The sequence below is a fragment of the Aegilops tauschii genome, chromosome 7, assembly GCF_002575655.3.
Source record: "Aegilops tauschii subsp. strangulata cultivar AL8/78 chromosome 7, Aet v6.0, whole genome shotgun sequence".
Classification (NCBI taxonomy): Eukaryota; Viridiplantae; Streptophyta; class Magnoliopsida; order Poales; family Poaceae; genus Aegilops; species Aegilops tauschii.
In genome coordinates, this window is record NC_053041.3 from 637,146,627 (window position 1) to 637,167,907 (window position 21,281).

Sequence of the window (21,281 nt, forward strand, 5' to 3'; positions counted from 1 at the left end):
CAAAGTATCAGGATTTCATCCGGAAACTCGTCTGGTACAAAGGCATTTCATTTTTTTAAACTTATTTGAACTCCTGACTTTTTGTGTGTTCAAAATGCACCATTCAAAGCCACATCATCATTTTTCAATCCTTTCTGACTTCATTTGTTATTTTTCATGCATTTACTAATTATCTTGTGCTATAAGACCCTAAAATTGAAAAGCATTTCAAATGAACACTGAAAAGGTTGAAAGTTGGCATGGTATCATCATTTCATCCACATAGTATGTTCAAGAAAGTTGAGAGGGTTACGGCAAAAACTGGATGCACTTCGTGTACAAAACGGACAATCTCTTTCAAAGTATCAGGATTTCATACGGAAACTCGTCTGTTAGAAAGGGATTTCATTTTTTTAAACTTATTTGAACTCCTGACTTTTTGTGTGTTCAAAATGCACCATTCAAAGCCACATCATCATTTTTCAATCCTTTCTGACTTCATTTGTTATTTTTCATGCATTTACTAATTATTTTGAGCTATAAGACCCTAAAATTGAAAAGCATTTCAAATGAACTCTGAAAAGGTTGAAAGTTGGCATGGTATCATCATTTCATCCACATAGCATGTTCAAGAAAGTTGAGAGGGTTACGGGAAAAACTGGATGCACTTCGTGTACAAAACGGACAATCTCTTTCAAAGTATCAGGATTTCATACGAAAACTCGTCTGTTACAAAGGGATTTTAGTTTTTTTAAACTTATTTGAACTCCTGACTTTTTGTGTGTTCAAAATGCACCATTCAAAGCCACATCATCATTTTTCAATCCTTTCTGACTTCATTTGTTATTTTTCAAGCATATAGTAATTATTTTGATCTATAAGACCCTAAAATTGAAAAGCATTTCAAATGAACTCTGAAAAGGTTGAAAGTTGGCATGGTATCATCATTTCATCCACATAGCATGTGCAAGAAAGTTGAGAGGGTTACGGCAAAAACTGGATGCACTGCGTGTACAAAACGGACAATCTCTTTCAAAGTATAAGGATTTCATACGGAAACTCGTCTGTTACAAAGGGATTTCATTTTTTTTTAAACTTATTTGAACTCCTGACTTTTTGTGTGTTCAAAATGTACCATTCAAAGCCACATCATCATTTTTCAATCCTTTCTGACTTCATTTGTTATTTTTCAAGCATATACTAATTATTTTGATCTATAAGACCCTAAAATTGAAAAGCATTTCAAATGAACTCTGAAAAGGTTGAAAGTTGGCACGGTATCATCATTTCATCCACATAGCATGTGCAAGAAAGTTGAGAGGGTTACGGCAAAAACTGGATGCACTTCGTGTACAAAACGGACAATCTCTTTCAAAGTATCAGGATTTCATCCGGAAACTCGTCTGGTACAAAGGCATTTCATTTTTTTAAACTTATTTGAACTCCTGACTTTTTGTGTGTTCAAAATGCACCATTCAAAGCCACATCATCATTTTTCAATCCTTTCTGACTTTGTTATTTTTCATGCATTTACTAATTATTTTGAGCTATAAGACCCTAAAATTGAAAAGCATTTCAAATGAACTCTGAAAAGGTTGAAAGTAGGCATGGTATCATCATTTCATCCACATAGCATGTGCAAGAAAGTTGAGAGGGTTACGGCAAAAACTGGATGCACTTCGTGTACAAAACGGACAATCTCTTTCAAAGTATAAGGATTTCATACGGAAACTCGTCTGTTACAAAGGGATTTCATTTTTTTTAAACTTATTTGAACTCCTGACTTTTTGTGTGTTCAAAATGCACCATTCAAAGCCACATCATCATTTTTCAATCCTTTCTGACTTCATTTGTTATTTTTCAAGCATATACTAATTATTTTGATCTATAAGACCCTAAAATTGAAAAGCATTTCAAATGAACTCTGAAAAGGTTGAAAGTTGGCATGGTATCATCATTTCATCCACATAGCATGTGCAAGAAAGTTGAGAGGGTTACGGCAAAAACTGGATGCACTTCGTGTACAAAACGGACAATCTCTTTCAAAGTATCAGGATTTCATCCGGAAACTCGTCTGGTACAAAGGCATTTCATTTTTTTAAACTTATTTGAACTCCTGACTTTTTGTGTGTTCAAAATGCACCATTCAAAGCCACATCATCATTTTTCAATCCTTTCTGACTTCATTTGTTATTTTTCATGCATTTACTAATTATTTTGAGCTATAAGACCCTAAAATTGAAAAGCATTTCAAATGAACTCTGAAAAGGTTGAAAGTTGGCATGTTATCATCATTTCATCCACATAGCATGTTCAAGAAAGTTGAGAGGGTTACGGCAAAAACTAGATGCACTTCGTGTACAAAACGGACAATCTCTTTCAAAGTATAAGGATTTCATACGGAAACTCGTCTGTTACAAAGGGATTTCATTTTTTTTAAACTTATTTGAACTCCTCACTTTTTGTGTGTTCAAAATGCACCATTCAAAGCCACATCATCATTTTTCAATCCTTTCTGACTTCATTTGTTATTTTTCATGCATTTACTAATTATTTTGAGCTATAAGACCCTAAAATTGAAAAGCATTTCAAATGAACTCTGAAAAGGTTGAAAGTTGGCATGGTATCATCATTTCATCCACATAGCATGTGCAAGAAAGTTGAGAGGGTTACGGCAAAAATTGGATGCACTTCGTGTACAAAACGGACAATCTCTTTCAAAGTATCAGGATTTCATCCGGAAACTCGTCTGGTACAAAGGCATTTCATTTTTTTAAACTTATTTGAACTCCTGACTTTTTGTGTGTTCAAAATGCACCATTCAAAGCCACATCATCATTTTTCAATCCTTTCTGACTTTGTTATTTTTCATGCATTTACTAATTATTTTGAGCTATAAGACCCTAAAATTGAAAAGCATTTCAAATGAACTCTGAAAAGGTTGAAAGTTGGCATGGTATCATCATTTCATCCACATAGCATGTGCAAGAAAGTTGAGAGGGTTACGGCAAAAACTGGATGCACTTCATGTACAAAACGGACAATCTCTTTCAAAGTATAAGGATTTCATACGGAAACTCGTCTGTTACAAAGGGATTTCATTTTTTTTAAACTTATTTGAACTCCTGACTTTTTGTGTGTTCAAAATGCACCATTCAAAGCCACATCATCATTTTTCAATCCTTTCTGACTTCATTTGTTATTTTTCAAGCAGATACTAATTATTTTGATCTATAAGACCCTAAAATTGAAAAGCATTTCAAATGAACTCTGAAAAGGTTGAAAGTTGGCATGGTATCATCATTTCATCCACATAGCATGTGCAAGAAAGTTGAGAGGGTTACGGCAAAAACTGGATGCACTTCGTGTACAAAACGGACAATCTCTTTCAAAGTATCAGGATTTCATCCGGAAACTCGTCTGGTACAAAGGCATTTCATTTTTTTAAACTTATTTGAACTCCTGACTTTTTGTGTGTTCAAAATGCACCATTCAAAGCCACATCATCATTTTTCAATCCTTTCTGACTTCATTTGTTATTTTTCATGCATTTACTAATTATTTTGAGCTATAAGACCTAAAATTGAAAAGCATTTCAAATGAACTCTGAAAAGGTTGAAAGTTGGCATGGTATCATCATTTCATCCACATACCATGTTCAAGAAAGTTGAGAGGGTTACGGCAAAAACTGGATGCACTTCGTGTACAAAACGGACAATCTCTTTCAAAGTATAAGGATTTCATACGGAAACTCGTCTGTTACAAAGGGATTTCATTTTTTTTTAAACTTATTTGAACTCCTGACTTTTTGTGTGTTCAAAATGCACCATTCAAAGCCACATCATCATTTTTCAATCCTTTCTGACTTCATTTGTTATTTTTCAAGCATATACTAATTATTTTGATCTATAAGACCCTAAAATTGAAAAGCATTTCAAATGAACTCTGAAAAGGTTGAAAGTTGGCATGGTATCATCATTTCATCCACATAGCATGTGCAAGAAAGTTGAGAGGGTTACGGCAAAAACTGGATGCACTTCGTGTACAAAACGGACAATCTCTTTCAAAGTATCAGGATTTCATACGGAAACTCGTCTGTTACAAAGGGATTTCATTTTTTTTAAACTTATTTGAACTCCTGACTTTTTGTGTGTTGAAAATGCACCATTCAAAGCCACATCATCATTTTTCAATCCTTTCTGACTTCATTTGTTATTTTTCAAGCATATACTAATTATTTTGATCTATAAGACCCTAAAATTGAAAAGCATTTCAAATGAACTCTGAAAAGGTTGAAAGTTGGCATGGTATCATCATTTCATCCACATAGCATGTGCAAGAAAGTTGAGAGGGTTACGGCAAAAACTGGATGCACTTCGTGTACAAAACGGACAATCTCTTTCAAAGTATAAGGATTTCATACGGAAACTCGTCTGTTACAAAGGGATTTCATTTTTTTTAAACTTATTTGAACTCCTGACTTTTTGTGTGTTCAAAATGCACCATTCAAAGCCACATCATCATTTTTCAATCCTTTCTGACTTCATTTGTTATTTTTCAAGCATATACTAATTATTTTGATCTATAAGACCCTAAAATTGAAAAGCATTTCAAATGAACTCTGAAAAGGTTGAAAGTTGGCATGGTATCATCATTTCATCCACATAGCATGTGCAAGAAAGTTGAGAGGGTTACGGCAAAAACTGGATGCACTTCGTGTACAAAACGGACAATCTCTTTCAAAGTATCAGGATTTCATCCGGAAACTCGTCTGGTACAAAGGCATTTCATTTTTTTAAACTTATTTGAACTCCTGACTTTTTGTGTGTTCAAAATGCACCATTCAAAGCCACATCATCATTTTTCAATCCTTTCTGACTTTGTTATTTTTCATGCATTTACTAATTATCTTGTGCTATAAGACCCTAAAATTGAAAAGCATTTCAAATGAACTCTGAAAAGGTTGAAAGTTGGCATGGTATCATCATTTCATCCACATAGTATGTTCAAGAAAGTTGAGAGGGTTACGGCAAAAACTGGATGCACTTCGTGTACAAAACGGACAATCTCTTTCAAAGTATAAGGATTTCATACGGAAACTCGTCTGTTAGAAAGGGATTTCATTTTTTTAAACTTATTTGAACTCCTGACTTTTTGTGTGTTCAAAATGCACCATTCAAAGCCACATCATCATTTTTCAATCCTTTCTGACTTCATTTGTTATTTTTCATGCATTTACTAATTATTTTGAGCTATAAGACCCTAAAATTGAAAAGCATTTCAAATGAACTCTGAAAAGGTTGAAAGTTGGCATGGTATCATCATTTCATCCACATAGCATGTTCAAGAAAGTTGAGAGGGTTACGGGAAAAACTGGATGCACTTCGTGTACAAAACGGACAATCTCTTTCAAAGTATCAGGATTTCATACGGAAACTCGTCTGTTACAAAGGGATTTTAGTTTTTTTAAACTTATTTGAACTCCTGACTTTTTGTGTGTTCAAAATGCACCATTCAAAGCCACATCATCATTTTTCAATCCTTTCTGACTTCATTTGTTATTTTTCAAGCATATAGTAATTATTTTGATCTATAAGACCCTAAAATTGAAAAGCATTTCAAATGAACTCTGAAAAGGATGAAAGTTGGCATGGTATCATCATTTCATCCACATAGCATGTGCAAGAAAGTTGAGAGGGTTACGGCAAAAACTGGATGCACTGTGTGTACAAAACGGACAATCTCTTTCAAAGTATAAGGATTTCATACGGAAACTCGTCTGTTACAAAGGGATTTCATTTTTTTTTAAACTTATTTGAACTCCTGACTTTTTGTGTGTTCAAAATGCACCATTCAAAGCCACATCATCATTTTTCAATCCTTTCTGACTTCATTTGTTATTTTTCAAGCATATACTAATTATTTTGATCTATAAGACCCTAAAATTGAAAAGCATTTCAAATGAACTCTGAAAAGGTTGAAAGTTGGCACGGTATCATCATTTCATCCACATAGCATGTGCAAGAAAGTTGAGAGGGTTACGGCAAAAACTGGATGCACTTCGTGTACAAAACGGACAATCTCTTTCAAAGTATCAGGATTTCATCCGGAAACTCGTCTGGTACAAAGGCATTTCATTTTTTTAAACTTATTTGAACTCCTGACTTTTTGTGTGTTCAAAATGCACCATTCAAAGCCACATCATCATTTTTCAATCCTTTCTGACTTTGTTATTTTTCATGCATTTACTAATTATTTTGAGCTATAAGACCCTAAAATTGAAAAGCATTTCAAATGAACTCTGAAAAGGTTGAAAGTTGGCATGGTATCATCATTTCATCCACATAGCATGTGCAGGAAAGTTGAGAGGGTTACGGCAAAAACTGGATGCACTTCGTGTACAAAACGGACAATCTCTTTCAAAGTATAAGGATTTCATACGGAAACTCGTCTGTTACAAAGGGATTTCATTTTTTTTAAACTTATTTGAACTCCTGACTTTTTGTGTGTTCAAAATGCACCATTCAAAGCCACATCATCATTTTTCAATCCTTTCTGACTTCATTTGTTATTTTTCAAGCATATACTAATTATTTTGATCTATAAGACCCTAAAATTGAAAAGCATTTCAAATGAACTCTGAAAAGGTTGAAAGTTGGCATGGTATCATCATTTCATCCACATAGCATGTGCAAGAAAGTTGAGAGGGTTACGGCAAAAACTGGATGCACTTCGTGTACAAAACGGACAATCTCTTTCAAAGTATCAGGATTTCATCCGGAAACTCGTCTGGTACAAAGGCATTTCATTTTTTTAAACTTATTTGAACTCCTGACTTTTTGTGTGTTCAAAATGCACCATTCAAAGCCACATCATCATTTTTCAATCCTTTCTGACTTCATTTGTTATTTTTCATGCATTTACTAATTATTTTGAGCTATAAGACCCTAAAATTGAAAAGCATTTCAAATGAACTCAGAAAAGGTTGAAAGTTGGCATGGTATCATCATTTCATCCACATAGCATGTTCAAGAAAGTTGAGAGGGTTACGGCAAAAACTAGATGCACTTCGTGTACAAAACGGACAATCTCTTTCAAAGTATAAGGATTTCATACGGAAACTCGTCTGTTACAAAGGGATTTCATTTTTTTAAAACTTATTTGAACTCCTCACTATTTGTGTGTTCAAAATGCACCATTCAAAGCCACATCATCATTTTTCAATCCTTTCTGACTTCATTTGTTATTTTTCATGCATTTACTAATTATTTTGAGCTATAAGACCCTAAAATTGAAATCATTTCAAATGAACTCTGAAAAGGTTGAAAGTTGGCATGGTATCATCATTTCATCCACATAGCATGTGCAAGAAAGTTGAGAGGGTTACGGCAAAAATTGGATGCACTTCGTGTACAAAACGGACAATCTCTTTCAAAGTATCAGGATATCATCCGGAAACTCGTCTGGTACAAAGGCATTTCATTTTTTTAAACTTATTTGAACTCCTGACTTTTTGTGTGTTCAAAATGCACCATTCAAAGCCACATCATCATTTTTCAATCCTTTCTGACTTTGTTATTTTTCATGCATTTACTAATTATCTTGTGCTATAAGACCCTAAAATTGAAAAGCATTTCAAATGAACTCTGAAAAGGTTGAAAGTTGGCATGGTATCATCATTTCATCCACATAGCATGTTCAAGAAAGTTGAGAGGGTTACGGCAAAAACTGGATGCACTTCGTGTACAAAACGGACAATCTCTTTCAAAGTATCAGGATTTCATACGGAAACTCGTCTGTTAGAAAGGGATTTCATTTTTTTTTAACTTATTTGAACTCCTGACTTTTTGTGTGTTCAAAATGCACCATTCAAAGCCACATCATCATTTTTCAATCCTTTCTGACTTCATTTGTTATTTTTCATGCATTTACTAATTATTTTGAGCTATAAGACCCTAAAATTGAAAAGCATTTCAAATGAACTCTGAAAAGGTTGAAAGTTGGCATGGTATCATCATTTCATCCACATAGCATGTTCAAGAAAGTTGAGAGGGTTACGGCAAAAACTGGATGCACTTCGTGTACAAAACGGACAATCTCTTTCAAAGTATCAGGATTTCATACGGAAACTCGTCTGTTACAAAGGGATTTCATTTTTTTTAAACTTATTTGAACTCCTGACTTTTTGTGTGTTCAAAATGCACCATTCAAAGCCACATCATCATTTTTCAATCCTTTCTGACTTCATTTGTTATTTTTCAAGCATATACTAATTATTTTGATCTATAAGACCCTAAAATTGAAAAGCATTTCAAATGAACTCTGAAAAGGTTGAAAGTTGGCATGGTATCATCATTTCATCCACAGAGCATGTGCAAGAAAGTTGAGAGGGTTACGGGAAAAACTGGATGCACTTCGTGTACAAAACGGACAATCTCTTTCAAAGTATCAGGATTTCATACGGAAACTCGTCTGTTACAAAGGGATTTCATTTTTTTTAACTTATTTGAACTCCTGACTTTTTGTGTGTTCAAAATGCACCATTCAAAGCCACATCATCATTTTTCAATCCTTTCTGACTTCATTTGTTATTTTTCAAGCATATACTAATTATTTTGATCTATAAGACCCTAAAATTGAAAAGCATTTCAAATGAACTCTGAAAAGGTTGAAAGTTGGCATGGTATCATCATTTCATCCACATAGCATGTGCAAGAAAGTTGAGAGGGTTACGGCAAAAACTGGATGCACTTCGTGTACAAAACGGACAATCTCTTTCAAAGTATAAGGATTTCATACGGAAACTCGTCTGTTACAAAGGGATTTCATTTTTTTTAAACTTATTTGAACTCCTGACTTTTTGTGTGTTCAAAATGCACCATTCAAAGCCACATCATCATTTTTCAATCCTTTCTGACTTCATTTGTTATTTTTCAAGCATATACTAATTATTTTGATCTATAAGACCCTAAAATTGAAAAGCATTTCAAATGAACTCTGAAAAGGTTGAAAGTTGGCATGGTATCATCATTTCATCCACATAGCATGTGCAAGAAAGTTGAGAGGGTTACGGCAAAAACTGGATGCACTTCGTGTACAAAACGGACAATCTCTTTCAAAGTATCAGGATTTCATCCGGAAACTCGTCTGGTACAAAGGCATTTCATTTTTTTAAACTTATTTGAACTCCTGACTTTTTGTGTGTTCAAAATGCACCATTCAAAGCCACATCATCATTTTTCAATCCTTTCTGACTTTGTTATTTTTCATGCATTTACTAATTATCTTGTGCTATAAGACCCTAAAATTGAAAAGCATTTCAAATGAACTCTGAAAAGATTGAAAGTTGGCATGGTATCATCATTTCATCCACATAGTATGTTCAAGAAAGTTGAGAGGGTTACGGCAAAAACTGGATGCACTTCGTGTACAAAACGGACAATCTCTTTCAAAGTATCAGGATTTCATACGGAAACTCGTCTGTTAGAAAGGGATTTCATTTTTTTTAAACTTATTTGAACTCCTGACTTTTTGTGTGTTCAAAATGCACCATTCAAAGCCACATCATCATTTTTCAATCCTTTCTGACTTCATTTGTTATTTTTCATGCATTTACTAATTATTTTGAGCTATAAGACCCTAAAATTGAAAAGCATTTCAAATGAACTCTGAAAAGGTTGAAAGTTGGCATGGTATCATCATTTCATCCACATAGCATGTTCAAGAAAGTTGAGAGGGTTACGGCAAAAACTGGATGCACTTCGTGTACAAAAGGGACAATCTCTTTCAAAGTATCAGGATTTCATACGGAAACTCGTCTGTTACAAAGGGATTTCAGTTTTTTTTAAACTTATTTGAACTCCTGACTTTTTGTGTGTTCAAAATGCACCATTCAAAGCCACATCATCATTTTTCAATCCTTTCTGACTTCATTTGTTATTTTTCAAGCATATAGTAATTATTTTGATCTATAAGACCCTAAAATTGAAAAGCATTTCAAATGAACTCTGAAAAGGTTGAAAGTTGGCATGGTATCATCATTTCATCCACATAGCATGTGCAAGAAAGTTGAGAGGGTTACGGCAAAAACTGGATGCACTGCGTGTACAAAACGGACAATCTCTTTCAAAGTATAAGGATTTCATACGGAAACTCGTCTGTTACAAAGGGATTTCATTTTTTTTAAACTTATTTGAACTCCTGACTTTTTGTGTGTTCAAAATGCACCATTCAAAGCCACATCATCATTTTTCAATCCTTTCTGACTTCATTTGTTATTTTTCAAGCATATACTAATTATTTTGATCTATAAGACCCTAAAATTGAAAAGCATTTCAAATGAACTCTGAAAAGGTTGAAAGTTGGCATGGTATCATCATTTCATCCACATAGCATGTGCAAGAAAGTTGAGAGGGTTACGGCAAAAACTGGATGCACTTCGTGTACAAAACGGACAATCTCTTTCAAAGTATCAGGATTTCATCCGGAAACTCGTCTGGTACAAAGGCATTTCATTTTTTTAAACTTATTTGAACTCCTGACTTTTTGTGTGTTCAAAATGCACCATTCAAAGCCACATCATCATTTTTCAATCCTTTCTGACTTTGTTATTTTTCATGCATTTACTAATTATCTTGTGCTATAAGACCCTAAAATTGAAAAGCATTTCAAATGAACTCTGAAAAGGTTGAAAGTTGGCATGGTATCATCATTTCATCCACATAGCATGTTCAAGAAAGTTGAGAGGGTTACGGCAAAAACTGGATGCACTTCGTGTACAAAACGGACAATCTCTTTCAAAGTATCAGGATTTCATCCGGAAACTCGTCTGGTACAAAGGCATTTCATTTTTTTAAACTTATTTGAACTCCTGACTTTTTGTGTGTTCAAAATGCACCATTCAAAGCCACATCATCATTTTTCAATCCTTTCTGACTTTGTTATTTTTCATGCATTTACTAATTATCTTGTGCTATAAGACCCTAAAATTGAAAAGCATTTCAAATGAACTCTGAAAAGGTTGAAAGTTGGCATGGTATCATCATTTCATCCACATAGCATGTTCAAGAAAGTTGAGAGGGTTACGGCAAAAACTGGATCCACTTCGTGTACAAAACGGACAATCTCTTTCAAAGTATAAGGATTTCATACGGAAACTCGTCTGTTACAAAGGGATTTCATTTTTTTAAACTTATTTGAACTCCTGACTTTTTGTGTGTTCAAAATGCACCATTCAAAGCCACATCATCATTTTTCAATCCTTTCTGACTTCATTTGTTATTTTTCAAGCATATACTAATTATTTTGATCTATAAGACCCTAAAATTGAAAAGCATTTCAAATAAACTCTGAAAAGGTTGAAAGTTAGCATGGTATCATCATTTCATCCACATAGCATGTGCAAGAAAGTTGAGAGGGTTACGGCAAAAACTGGATGCACTTCGTGTACAAAACGGACAATCTCTTTCAAAGTATCAGGATTTCATCCGGAAAACTCGTCTGGTACAAAGGCATTTCATTTTTTTAAACTTATTTGAACTCCTGACTTTTTGTGTGTTCAAAATGCACCATTCAAAGCCACATCATCATTTTTCAATCCTTTCTGACTTTGTTATTTTTCATGCATTTACTAATTATCTTGTGCTATAAGACCCTAAAATTGAAAAGCATTTCAAATGAACTCTGAAAAGGTTGAAAGTTGGCATGGTATCATCATTTCATCCACATAGCATGTTCAAGAAAGTTGAGAGGGTTACGGCAAAAACTGGATGCACTTCGTGTACAAAACGGACAATCTCTTTCAAAGTATCAGGATTTCATACGGAAACTCGTCTGTTAGAAAGGGATTTCATTTTTTTAAACTTATTTGAACTCCTGACTTTTTGTGTGTTCAAAATGCACCATTCAAAGCCACATCATCATTTTTCAATCCTTTCTGACTTCATTTGTTATTTTTCAAGCATATACTAATTATTTTGATCTATCAGACCCTAAAATTGAAAAGCATTTCAAATGAACTCTGAAAAGGTTGAAAGTTGTCATGGTATCATCATTTCATCCACATAGCATGTGCAAGAAAGTTCAGAGGGTTACGGCAAAAACTGGATGCACTTCGTGTACAAAACGGACAATCTCTTTCAAAGTATCAGGATTTCAGCCGGAAACTCGTCTGTTACAAAGGGATTTCATTTTTTTAAAACTTATTTGAACTCCTGACTTTTTGTGTGTTCAAAATGCACCATTCAAAGCCACATCATCATTTTCAATCCTTTCTGACTTCATTTGTTATTTTTCAAGCATTTACTAATTATTTTGATCTATAAGACCCTAAAATTGAAAAGCATTTCAAATGAACTCTGAAATGGTTGAAAGTTGGCATGGTATCATCATTTCATCCACATAGCATGTGCAAGAAAGTTGAGAGGGTTACGGCAAAAACTGGATGCACTTCGTGTACAAAACGGACAATCTCTTTCAAAGTATCAGGATTTCATCCGGAAACTCGTCTGTTACAAAGGGATTTCATTTTTTTTAAACTTATTTGAACTCCTGACTTTTTGTGTGTTCAAAATGCACCATTCAAAGCCACATCATCATTTTTCAATCCTTTCTGACTTTGTTATTTTTCATGCATTTACTAATTATCTTGTGCTATAAGACCCTAAAATTGAAAAGCATTTCAAATGAACTCTGAAAAGGTTGAAAGTTGGCATGGTATCATCATTTCATCCACATAGCATGTTCAAGAAAGTTGAGAGGGTTACGGCAAAAACTGGATGCACTTCGTGTACAAAACGGACAATCTCTTTCAAAGTATCAGGATTTCATACGGAAACTCGTCTGTTAGAAAGGGATTTCATTTTTTTAAACTTATTTGAACTCCTGACTTTTTGTGTGTTCAAAATGCACCATTCAAAGCCACATCATCATTTTTCAATCCTTTCTGACTTCATTTGTTATTTTTCAAGCATATACTAATTATTTTGATCTATCAGACCCTAAAATTGAAAAGCATTTCAAATGAACTCTGAAAAGGTTGAAAGTTGTCATGGTATCATCATTTCATCCACATAGCATGTGCAAGAAAGTTCAGAGGGTTACGGCAAAAACTGGATGCACTTCGTGTACAAAACGGACAATCTCTTTCAAAGTATCAGGATTTCAGCCGGAAACTCGTCTGTTACAAAGGGATTTCATTTTTTTAAAACTTATTTGAACTCCTGACTTTTTGTGTGTTCAAAATGCACCATTCAAAGCCACATCATCATTTTCAATCCTTTCTGACTTCATTTGTTATTTTTCAAGCATTTACTAATTATTTTGATCTATAAGACCCTAAAATTGAAAAGCATTTCAAATGAACTCTGAAATGGTTGAAAGTTGGCATGGTATCATCATTTCATCCACATAGCATGTGCAAGAAAGTTGAGAGGGTTACGGCAAAAACTGGATGCACTTCGTGTACAAAACGGACAATCTCTTTCAAAGTATCAGGATTTCATCCGGAAACTCGTCTGTTACAAAGGGATTTCATTTTTTTTAAACTTATTTGAACTCCTGACTTTTTGTGTGTTCAAAATGCACCATTCAAAGCCACATCATCATTTTTCAATCCTTTCTGACTTTGTTATTTTTCATGCATTTACTAATTATCTTGTGCTATAAGACCCTAAAATTGAAAAGCATTTCAAATGAACTCTGAAAAGGTTGAAAGTTGGCATGGTATCATCATTTCATCCACATAGCATGTTCAAGAAAGTTGAGAGGGTTACGGCAAAAACTGGATCCACTTCGTGTACAAAACGGACAATCTCTTTCAAAGTATAAGGATTTCATACGGAAACTCGTCTGTTACAAAGGGATTTCATTTTTTTAAACTTATTTGAACTCCTGACTTTTTGTGTGTGCAAAATGCACCATTCAAAGCCACATCATCATTTTTCAATCCTTTCTGACTTCATTTGTTATTTTTCAAGCATATACTAATTATTTTGATCTATAAGACCCTAAAATTGAAAAGCATTTCAAATAAACTCTGAAAAGGTTGAAAGTTAGCATGGTATCATCATTTCATCCACATAGCATGTGCAAGAAAGTTGAGAGGGTTACGGCAAAAACTGGATGCACTTCGTGTACAAAACGGACAATCTCTTTCAAAGTATCAGGATTTCATCCGGAAACTCGTCTGTTACAAAGGGGTTTCATTTTTTAAAACTTATTTGAACTCCTGACTTTTTGTGTGTTCAAAATGCACCATTCAAAGCCACATCATCATTTTTCAATCCTTTCTGACTTTGTTATTTTTCATGCATTTACTAATTATCTTGTGCTATAAGACCCTAAAATTGAAAAGCATTTCAAATGAACTCTGAAAAGGTTGAAAGTTGGCATGGTATCATCATTTCATCCACATAGCATGTTCAAGAAAGTTGAGAGGGTTACGGCAAAAACTGGATCCACTTCGTGTACAAAACGGACAATCTCTTTCAAAGTATAAGGATTTCATACGGAAACTCGTCTGTTACAAAGGGATTTCATTTTTTTAAACTTATTTGAACTCCTGACTTTTTGTGTGTTCAAAATGCACCATTCAAAGCCACATCATCATTTTTCAATCCTTTCTGACTTCATTTGTTATTTTTCAAGCATATACTAATTATTTTGATCTATAAGACCCTAAAATTGAAAAGCATTTCAAATAAACTCTGAAAAGGTTGAAAGTTAGCATGGTATCATCATTTCATCCACATAGCATGTGCAAGAAAGTTGAGAGGGTTACGGCAAAAACTGGATGCACTTCGTGTACAAAACGGACAATCTCTTTCAAAGTATCAGGATTTCATCCGGAAACTCGTCTGGTACAAAGGCATTTCATTTTTTTAAACTTATTTGAACTCCTGACTTTTTGTGTGTTCAAAATGCACCATTCAAAGCCACATCATCATTTTTCAATCCTTTCTGACTTTGTTATTTTTCATGCATTTACTAATTATCTTGTGCTATAAGACCCTAAAATTGAAAAGCATTTCAAATGAACTCTGAAAAGGTTGAAAGTTGGCATGGTATCATCATTTCATCCACATAGCATGTTCAAGAAAGTTGAGAGGGTTACGGCAAAAACTGGATGCACTTCGTGTACAAAACGGACAATCTCTTTCAAAGTATCAGGATTTCATACGGAAACTCGTCTGTTAGAAAGGGATTTCATTTTTTTAAACTTATTTGAACTCCTGACTTTTTGTGTGTTCAAAATGCACCATTCAAAGCCACATCATCATTTTTCAATCCTTTCTGACTTCATTTGTTATTTTTCAAGCATATACTAATTATTTTGATCTATCAGACCCTAAAATTGAAAAGCATTTCAAATGAACTCTGAAAAGGTTGAAAGTTGTCATGGTATCATCATTTCATCCACATAGCATGTGCAAGAAAGTTCAGAGGGTTACGGCAAAAACTGGATGCACTTCGTGTACAAAACGGACAATCTCTTTCAAAGTATCAGGATTTCAGCCGGAAACTCGTCTGTTACAAAGGGATTTCATTTTTTTAAAACTTATTTGAACTCCTGACTTTTTGTGTGTTCAAAATGCACCATTCAAAGCCACATCATCATTTTCAATCCTTTCTGACTTCATTTGTTATTTTTCAAGCATTTACTAATTATTTTGATCTATAAGACCCTAAAATTGAAAAGCATTTCAAATGAACTCTGAAATGGTTGAAAGTTGGCATGGTATCATCATTTCATCCACATAGCATGTGCAAGAAAGTTGAGAGGGTTACGGCAAAAACTGGATGCACTTCGTGTACAAAACGGACAATCTCTTTCAAAGTATCAGGATTTCATCCGGAAACTCGTGTGTTACAAAGGATTTCATTTTTTTAACTTATTTGAACTCCTGACTTTTTGTGTGTTCAAAATGCACCATTCAAAGCCACATCATCATTTTTCAATCCTTTCTGACTTCATTTGTTATTTTTCAAGCATATACTAATTATTTTGATCTATAAGACCCTAAAATTGAAAAGCATTTCAAATAAACTCTGAAAAGGTTGAAAGTTAGCATGGTATCATCATTTCATCCACATAGCATGTGCAAGAAAGTTGAGAGGGTTACGGCAAAAACTGGATGCACTTCGTGTACAAAACGGACAATCTCTTTCAAAGTATCAGGATTTCATCCGGAAACTCGTCTGGTACAAAGGCATTTCATTTTTTAAACTTATTTGAACTCCTGACTTTTTGTGTGTTCAAAATGCACCATTCAAAGCCACATCATCATTTTTCAATCCTTTCTGACTTTGTTAATTTTTCATGCTTCATGCATTTACTAATTATCTTGTGCTATAAAACCCTAAAATTGAAAAGCATTTCAAATGAACTCTGAAAAGGTTGAAAGTTGGCATGGTATCATCATTTCATCCACATAGCATGTTCAAGAAAGTTGAGAGGGTTACGGCAAAAACTGGATGCACTTCGTGTACAAAACGGACAATCTCTTTCAAAGTATCAGGATTTCATACGGAAAACTCGTCTGTTAGAAAGGGATTTCATTTTTTTTAAACTTATTTGAACTCCTGACTTTTTGTGTGTTCAAAATGCACCATTCAAAGCCACATCATCATTTTTCAATCCTTTCTGACTTCATTTGTTATTTTTTCAAGCATATACTAATTATTTTGATCTATCAGACCCTAAAATTGAAAAGCATTTCAAATGAACTCTGAAAAGGTTGAAAGTTGTCATGGTATCATCATTTCATCCACATAGCATGTGCAAGAAAGTTCAGAGGGTTACGGCAAAAACTGGATGCACTTCATGTACAAAACGGGACAATCTCTTTCAAAGTATCAGGATTTCAGCCGGAAACTCGTCTGTTACAAAGGGATTTCATTTTTTTAAAACTTATTTGAACTCCTGACTTTTTGTGTGTGTTCAAAATGCACCATTCAAAGCCACATCATCATTTTCAATCCTTTCTGACTTCATTTGTTATTTTTCAAGCATTTACTAATTATTTTGATCTATAAGACCCTAAAATTGAAAAGCATTTCAAATGAACTCTGAAATGGTTGAAAGTTGGCATGGTATCATCATTTCATCCACATAGCATGTGCAAGAAAGTTGAGAGGGTTACGGCAAAAACTGGATGCACTTCGTGTACAAAACGGACAATCTCTTTCAAAGTATCAGGATTTCATCCGGAAACTCGTCTGTTACAAAGGGATTTCATTTTTTTTAAACTTATTTGAACTCCTGACTTTTTGTGTGTTCAAAATGCACCATTCAAAGCCACATCATCATTTTTCAATCCTTTCTGACTTCATTTGTTATTTTTCAAGCATATACTAATTATTTTGATCTATCAGACCCTAAAATTGAAAAGCATTTCAAATGAACTCTGAAAAGGTTGAAAGTTGGCATGGTATCATCATTTCATCCACATAGCATGTGCAAGAAAGTTGAGAGGGTTACGGCAAAAACTGGATGCACTTCGTGTACAAAACGGACAATCTCTTTCAAAGTATCAGGATTTCATACGGAAACTCGTCTGTTACAAAGGGATTTCATTTTTTTAAACTTATTTGAACTCCTGACTTTTTGTGTGTTCAAAATGCACCATTCAAAGCCACATCATCATTTTTCAATCCTTTCTGACTTTGTTATTTTTCATGCATTTACTAATTATCTTGTGCTATAAGACCCTAAAATTGAAAAGCATTTCAAATGAACTCTGAAAAGGTTGAAAGTTGGCATGGTATCATCATTTCATCCACATAGCATGTTCAAGAAAGTTGAGAGGGTTACGGCAAAAACTGGATCCACTTCGTGTACAAAACGGACAATCTCTTTCAAAGTATAAGGATTTCATACGGAAACTCGTCTGTTACAAAGGGATTTCATTTTTTTAAACTTATTTGAACTCCTGACTTTTTGTGTGTTCAAAATGCACCATTCAAAGCCACATCATCATTTTTCAATCCTTTCTGACTTCATTTGTTATTTTTCAAGCATATACTAATTATTTTGATCTATAAGACCCTAAAATTGAAAAGCATTTCAAATAAACTCTGAAAAGGTTGAAAGTTAGCATGGTATCATCATTTCATCCACATAGCATGTGCAAGAAAGTTGAGAGGGTTACGGCAAAAACTGGATGCACTTCGTGTACAAAACGGACAATCTCTTTCAAAGTATCAGGATTTCATCCGGAAACTCGTCTGGTACAAAGGCATTTCATTTTTTTAAACTTATTTGAACTCCTGACTTTTTGTGTGTTCAAAATGCACCATTCAAAGCCACATCATCATTTTTCAATCCTTTCTGACTTTGTTATTTTTCATGCATTTACTAATTATCTTGTGCTATAAGACCCTAAAATTGAAAAGCATTTCAAATGAACTCTGAAAAGGTTGAAAGTTGGCATGGTATCATCATTTCATCCACATAGCATGTTCAAGAAAGTTGAGAGGGTTACGGCAAAAACTGGATGCACTTCGTGTACAAAACGGACAATCTCTTTCAAAGTATCAGGATTTCATACGGAAACTCGTCTGTTAGAAAGGGATTTCATTTTTTTAAACTTATTTGAACTCCTGACTTTTTGTGTGTTCAAAATGCACCATTCAAAGCCACATCATCATTTTTCAATCCTTTCTGACTTCATTTGTTATTTTTCATGCATTTACTAATTATTTTGAGCTATAAGACCCTAAAATTGAAAAGCATTTCAAATGAACTCTGAAAAGGTTGAAAGTTGGCATGGTATCATCATTTCATCCACATAGCATGTGCAAGAAAGTTGAGAGGGTTACGGCAAAAACTGGATGCACTTCGTGTACAAAACGGACAATCTCTTTCAAAGTATCAGGATTTCATCTGGAAACTCGTCTGTTACAAAGGGATGTCATTTTTTAAAACTTATTTGAACTCCTGACTTTTTGTGTGTTCAAAATGCACCATTCAAAGCCACATCATCGTTTTTCAATCCTTTCTGACTTTATTTGTTATTTTTCATGCATTTACTAATTATTTTGAGCTATATGACCCTAAAATTGAAAAGCATTTCAAATGAACTCTGAAAAGGTTGAAAGTTGTCATGGTATCATCATTTCATCCACATAGCATGTGCAAGAAAGTTCAGAGGGTTACGGCAAAAACTGGATGCACTTCGTGTACAAAACGGACAATCTCTTTCAAAGTATCAGGATTTCAGCCGGAAACTCGTCTGTTACAAAGGGATTTCATTTTTTTAAAACTTATTTGAACTCCTGACTTTTTGTGTGTTCAAAATGCACCATTCAAAGCCACATCATCATTTTCAATCCTTTCTGACTTCATTTGTTATTTTTCAAGCATTTACTAATTATTTTGATCTATAAGACCCTAAAATTGAAAAGCATTTCAAATGAACTCTGAAATGGTTGAAAGTTGGCATGGTATCATCATTTCATCCACATAGCATGTGCAAGAAAGTTGAGAGGGTTACGGCAAAAACTGGATGCACTTCGTGTACAAAACGGACAATCTCTTTCAAAGTATCAGGATTTCATCCGGAAACTCGTCTGTTAGAAAGGGATTTCATTTTTTTTAAACTTATTTGAACTCCTGACTTTTTGTGTGTTCAAAATGCACCATTCAAAGCCACATCATCATTTTTCAATCCTTTCTGACTTCATTTGTTATTTTTCATGCATTTACTAATTATTTTGAGCTATAAGACCCTAAAATTGAAAAGCATTTCAAATGAACTCTGAAAAGGTTGAAAGTTGGCATGGTATCATCATTTCATCCACATAGCATGTTCAAGAAAGTTGAGAGGGTTACGGCAAAAACTGGATGCACTTCGTGTACAAAACGGACAATCTCTTTCAAAGTATAAGGATTTCATACGGAAACTCGTCTGTTACAAAGGGATTTCATTTTTTTAAACTTATTTGAACTCCTGACTTTTTGTGTGTTCAAAATGCACCATTCAAAGCCACATCATCATTTTTCAATCCTTTCTGACTTCATTTGTTATTTTTCAAGCATATACTAATTATTTTGATCTATCAGACCCTAAAATTGAAAAGCATTTCAAATGAACTCTGAAAAGGTTGAAAGTTGGCATGGTATCATCATTTCATCCACATAGCATGTGCAAGAAAGTTGAGAGGGTTACGGCAAAAACTGGATGCACTTCGTGTACAAAACGGACAATCTCTTTCAAAGTATCAGGATTTCATACGGAAACTCGTCTGTTACAAAGGGATTTCATTTTTTTTAAACTTATTTGAACTCCTGACTTTTTGTGTGTTCAAAATGCACCATTCAAAGCCACATCATCATTTTTCAATCCTTTCTGACTTTGTTATTTTTCATGCATTTACTAATTATCTTGTGCTATAAGACCCTAAAATTGAAAAGCATTTCAAATGAACTCTGAAAAGGTTGAAAGTTGGCATGGTATCATCATTTCATCCACATAGCATGTTCAAGAAAGTTGAGAGGGTTACGGCAAAAACTGGATGCACTTCGTGTACAAAACGGACAATCTCTTTCAAAGTATAAGGATTTCATACGGAAACTCGTCTGTTACAAAGGGATTTCATTTTTTTAAACTTATTTGAACTCCTGACTTTTTGTGTGTTCAAAATGCACCATTCAAAGCCACATCATCATTTTTCAATCCTTTCTGACTTCATTTGTTATTTTTCAAGCATATACTAATTATTTTGATCTATAAGACCCTAAAATTGAAAAGCATTTCAAATAAACTCTGAAAAGGTTGAAAGTTAGCATGGTATCATCATTTCATCCACATAGCATGTGCAAGAAAGTTGAGAGGGTTACGGCAAAAACTGGATGCACTTCGTGTACAAAACGGACAATCTCTTTCAAAGTATCAGGATTTCATCCGGAAACTCGTCTGGTACAAAGGCATTTCATTTTTTTAAACTTATTTGAACTCCTGACTTTTTGTGTGTTCAAAATGCACCATTCAAAGCCACATCATCGTTTTTCAATCCTTTCTGACTTTATTTGTTATTTTTCATGCATTTACTAATTATTTTGAGCTATATGACCCTAAAATTGAAAAGCATTTCAAATGAACTCTGAAAAGCTTGAAAGTTGGCATGGTATCATCATTTCATCCACATAGCATGTGCAAGAAAGTTGAGAGGGTTACGGCAAAAACTGGATGCACTTCGTGTACAAAACGGACAATCTCTTTCAAAGTATCAGGATTTCATACGGAAACTCGTGTGTTACAAAGGGATTTCATTTTTTAAAACGTATTTGAACTCCTGACTTT